Here is a 6,000-nt window from a genome sequence, read left to right on the forward strand (position 1 = left end):
GGGGAAAAAAATTCAAATCATTTTACACAAAACTCCAAAAATGGGCCGGACAAAAGTATTAGCACCCTTTGAAAAATCATGTAATGCTTCTCTAATTTGTGTAATTAACAGCACCTGTTACTTACCTGTGGCACATATCAGGTAGTAGAAATCTAAATCACACTTGCAGCCAGTTGAAATGGATTAAAGTTGATTCAACCTCTGTCCTGTGTCCTTGTGTGTACCACATTGAGCACGGACAAAAGAAACACCAAAGAACTGTCTGAGGACTTGAGAAGCAAAATTATGAGGAAGCATGGGCATCTCCAAAGACCTGAATGTTCCTGTGTCTACCGTGTGCAGTGTCATCAATAAGTGTAAAGCCCATGGCACTGTGGCTAACCACATCCAGACAGGTTTAAGCTGTCCTGCAGTCCGAGGGTACGACAGTGTCAACCCGTACTATCCGTCGCTGTCTGAATGAAAAGGGACTCTATGCTAGGATACCCAGGAAGACCCCACTTCTGACCCAAAGACAAAAGAAAGCCAGGCTGGAATTTACCAAAACTTAGCTGAGAAAGGCAAAAACGTTTTGGAAGAATGTTCTCTGGTCAGATGAGACAAAAGCAGAGCTTTTTGGGAAAGGGCATCAACATAGAGTTTACGGGGGGGGGGAAGAGGCCTTCAAAGAAAAGAACGCGGTCCCCACAGTCAAACATGGCGGAGGTTCCCTGATGTTTTGGGGTTGCTTTGCTGCCTCTGGCACCGGACTGCTCGACCGTGTGCATAGCATTATGAAGTCTGAAGACTACCAACACATTTTGCAGTATAATGTAGGGCCCAATGTGAGAACGCTGGGTCTCCGTCAGAAGTCATGGGTCTTCCAGCAGGACAATGACCCAAAACACACTTCAAAAAGCACTAGAAAATGGTTTGAGAGAAGGCACTGGAGACTTCTTAAGTGAGTAATAATCCTATAGAACACCTGTGGAGAGATCTGAAAATGGCAGTTTGGAGAAGGCATCCTTCAAATCTCAGAGACCTGGAGCAGTTGGCCAAAGAAAAATGGTCTAAAATTCCAGCAGAGCATTGTAAGAAACTCATTGATGGATACCGGAAGCGGTTGTTCGCAGTTATTTTGTCTAAAGGTTGTGCTACCAAGTATTAGGCTGAGGGTTCCAATACTTTTGTCCGGCCCAATTTTGGAGTTTTGTGTAAAACGATAATGATTTCATTTTTTTCCCTCTTGTGTTTTTTCATTGGAAGCAAATAAATGAAGATGTTACTAGTAAATCATTTGTAATTGCAATCATTTTCTGGGAGAAATTGAGCATTATCTGACAGAATTGCAGGGGTGCCAATACTTTTGGCCAGCAGTGTAGATAAGTTTAATGCTACGTCTCCAAAAGTGAGTGTTATATACATTTCTGTAGTTATCAGTCTTTGCAGACGTTATCTGCAATTATCTTGAAACATGAACAATGCGTTCAGAACAAAATGTACAATCTCACTTCACTTGATGTTTTGGAAGATGTTTTAAATCAAGCTGTGTGTTTTAATCACAGTTCCTCTGGTGATCCAAATACCACCCACACTCCATCAGTTTGAAATTACAAGAGAAAAATGCAGACAGGACTCATATCCTCTGCAATCAGAGTATAAATGTGTTTAAAAAATGTATTTATAGAAATGTCTCCTGCTAACGAGCCTGTTTAGAGACAAATGAAGAGACTTCTCAGGTGTAACCGCGATCACGTGCCTCAGAGGCGGGAGCCGTGGAATGTTTTCTCCGATTTGGATCAGCGAGCAGCGCATAAAGTGTTTAACCTCTCTCTCTCGCGCCGCTTTGTAAAGTTGAATTAATTTTTTTCCTCTCTCTCGTCGCCTCGGAATTCAATTTGCGCTTAAGTTGCAGCCGCTAGATTTATGCGTGAAATCCCTCCTCAACCAACCTCTCTTCCCCTCTCTCTCACTCTCTCTGGGAGCTTATTTTCACTCTTTTCTTCTAGCCGTAATCCCTCTGCCTGGTACGACTTAGTTACGTTGTTATTGATTTACAGCCGGCGGACACCGTCTCGATTAGCTGTGTGCAATTGGCGAAGGATTTGGGCGCGCGATAAAAAGCACAGTGTACATGTGACAGCACACCAGGGCCGCTAATGGGACGTTTAGCGCGCTGTCGGAAAACAAGCGTACAGTAGGAGTCCATTTTGTAGCCCTGAAAACCACACAAGCAGTAAAGCTAATTGAGACTTGGCTAATTCCAGCCTTGGTTACTGCTGATATGGCTGTAAAACTTTAGCGTTATCATCGTAACATTAGCATTTTGGTTAATGCGCTAACAGCGTAATTGTATTACAGCTTCGGGTATTTTTTTTTTTTTTCAGAACAAAATATTTTCGACAAAGTACAAACTGATTTGATTTTTTTTTTTTAATATTTACTGTAAAAATTTGGTGTTAGTGGTGAATTATGTTTTGAATGTCATCTATAGTTGCATGTGTACAGTGGCGGACGTGGCTATTTTGGGGCCTAAGGCGAACATATCCAGGGGCCCTCTTCATGGGTCAGGGGTTAAAAAGGTGAGAAGGGTGTGGAGGAAATATGTTCTGGTACACTAGGGCTGTCCTAAACGACAAATTTTCTCTTGCTTAGTCAGTCGACTAGTTTTACGATTAGTCGACTAATCTAATAATTTCTTTTTTTTTTTTTTATTAACTAATTTAGCAATTAAATTTTTGTTGACGCTTATTCATTCACAAAACCATTTTGGAACATTTAAATTCCTTATTAAAGTACAAATAATCATGTCAATAATAATTAATCACAAATAAACCATGAGGTTAAATGCTGATAGCATTTACAGTGGGGAGAACAAGTATTTGATACACTGCCAATGGGTTTTCTCATTGACTGTGTATCAAATACTTGTTCTCCCTACTGTACTAATGCAAAAGAATGGAAAGTAATCAGATTCAGACCACAGACTTTGCCTTTCCAACATTATTCAAAACAATTCTTAAAAAAGAATTCTAGCATTATTATTATTGTACACTACTATAGATAATATTAGTATAATAATTATTATAATTATTCACTGTCAATCATATTTGTCATAAAGAGTGTCATTTGAAAGCTATTCGTAGTGTAGAATATGTATTCTCTAGTATTTACTCTACATATAATAATATTAATTCTGAAGTATGTGGGATTAACTCCAGAAATCGTTATTTATATGACGAACATGACGTTCTTTTATTTTGAAATGTTCACCGGAGGTACGTTCGCTAAACCGCTAACCAAAAGCTTTACACTCCGTAAAAAAACATTCTTCGTCATTGCTTGTGGTGTCACTAATAGATTTTTTATTTTTTTCGTTAGCAAATGCTGTTAACCAGTTGTTGAGTGTTAGTATATGACTGATTGGAACTGTACTGCATTGTTTCGCCACAGGGTGTGCTGTCATGTATTTTATGTTCCGTGTGAAGAAGAAGAAGAAAGTTAAAAGAGGCATTAGCGGCCTGTTCTCAACTTCTCCCTCACTGCACTTTGGCTCTCATGGAGAGCACGTTTTCTCATATGTTCCAAATAAACGATAGCAGACGTGCAAAGTAGCAAGTGAGCTGTAAAAACAGCGAGCTTAGTGGCGTGAAAAACGCGGGAGAGCTAAGTGAAGCTAACGAACAGCTAAGCTGAGCTAAGCGATGCTAAACGGAGCTAAGCGAAACTAAACGGCGCTAAATGAAGCGAAGCGACTGATACTCAGTCCGTCGTCGTGGAATAGTCCATTGTAGTGTGTGTGTGGGGGAGAGATAATATAAATGCAGCATTCAAAAGGATTTCTTTTTTGGTTTGTTATTTGTTTGTTTGGTATGCTGACATAATTATATATGACGAATAGTTGGGGTGCTGCTGGCTACGGTGGCCCAAGCCCTTGCTCGTTGGGGCAAGGGCAGCTGTTTGGGGGCCCCCTACTGGTTGGGGGCCTAAGGCAATCGCCTACTTCGCCTGAACTGCAGATCCGCCGATGCGTGTGTAAAATACACATTGCACTTAGAACATTTAGTACTGTTGTAAAAAAAATAAAAAATAAATAAAGATGACGAATGACTATAACTACAGTATAAACAACTTTACAGAAAGCACTAAAACTGAAATCAGTGTGTCATAGTGTGTTTTGACAGACAGCACTAGCTAAACTGCAAAACTTCAATTACATATTGGCCTTTCAAGACCTTAGGTAGGCTACTTGTATGCTGTGAAGCTGGAATTGAGTTGCACTTAATGGAATTATGTGGCTTCTTTAGCCGTACTATAATAACTGTATATTATGGACAGACTATTTTGATCAGGATACCTTGTAAATTATTTCTCAGTCACCGGTAAAGTGCCAGAAATTTGTGAATAAAAGTTAGGGGGGGCAGTGCAGGGATGAAAAAGGCTCTGAATTCCCCAAAGCAGATTTATTCTATTTAGAAACTTTTCCGTGTCTCTTTTCCGTCTAAATTGGCATCTCGCTCCTGTGAAAGCAGTAAAGTGTGAACCAGGATGTAGCTGTCAATCATGCTCAAGTTGACTGCGCTGCGCCACATGACAACAGCCATCATCCTGCGGCATATAAATAAATATACAGTTTTCAGTATACGACTAGACTGTTGTACTTCGAATGATTTTACATGATTTTAGTGGTTTTCAGTAGCAGAAATTTCCTGGTTTAGTTGTAAAAGGGTTTTTATAAACTAGTAAATGTTAGGAGTGTTTTGGCACTATTTCAACATACATAAATTAGATATTTAATGTACGTAACTCAAATGTGGATTTAAAAGGGCAACATGGAGCTAAGTTGAAGTCACATACTTGACATGTGTAGAACAGCATCAGAACCACTGTTGACCTTTCTAACTGCTGACTGCACACGCCGCATTTGCTGGCGTACGCTATGAATATGCTGCGACGGCCGAATGCTAATTTGGTTAGTGGCGTGTCAAATGCACAATAAATCCTCGGGATGTTATCTTTTTTTTTTTTTTTTTTTTTTTTTTTTTACCCGTGACTCGTGAGACGATGGCGTGGAAATATGAAAATGTATTTCACATCTTCATATTCCTGGAGCGGCGGTTCGGCGGGAAGGGCGGAATGGATGTGCTGCTTTATGTGCTGTATCTAATTGAATGTGGCAATATGTAATACGATTCTCCGCTATCCATCAATCGGCGTGTTAGACCTGTTTGTACGGACGTGTCAGCGGGGCAGCCTGGCTTGTTATGATGCTTGAGCACCAATTATGAGGTGATTCTCCACTTGGTATGAGGACATCGGCGGGATACTTGAGGGGAGGTTCCTAATGAGTGAGCATTGATTGGCCGAATAAGTGCTTCACAAGGTTGCGTGAGAATAAGAAGTGGTGGTGTGGAATGATCATGTTTCAGTGGCACTGACGACTAGGGGTGTGACAATATATCGAAATGGTGATATATTGGGATACTTTATATCCCAAAATGCTATCGATATGCTCTTGCCAGGAATTTAGATATCGTTTTAAAAAGGTGCCAGTGTTTAAAAAAAAAAAAAAAAAAAAAAAAAAAGGGACCAACAAGTTGCTACCAAAATCTTCCACCATAAAAGTATCTCAGGTAACTAAGGCTGCCGTTGACGGTGCTTGACGCCCAATCCATTTAGACTGGGAACGTTCGTTCATTCGAAATAGGGATGCAGCTATCGATTATTTCAGTAGTCGATTAATCGATGAATTATTTAGTTCGAATAATCGAGTCATCGGATAAGGAACATAAAAATTGAAATACCTGAGCTGAGCCTCACGCGGTATATACAACAAAAAGAGGATCTATGTACAACAAAAGAACAATTAGCTAACTTACATAGCAAAAGTCCGCTAGCTTAAATACAATAAAATACTAACGCTTTTTTACAATGCTCTTAACAAATGACACAGACACATATTCCCACAAAAAATGGCTAAATATACCTTTAAACTATATTAAGAATGCATTCAAACAATCA

Source organism: Corythoichthys intestinalis, chromosome 21 (genome assembly GCF_030265065.1).
Source record: "Corythoichthys intestinalis isolate RoL2023-P3 chromosome 21, ASM3026506v1, whole genome shotgun sequence".
NCBI classification, from domain to species: domain Eukaryota; kingdom Metazoa; phylum Chordata; class Actinopteri; order Syngnathiformes; family Syngnathidae; genus Corythoichthys; species Corythoichthys intestinalis.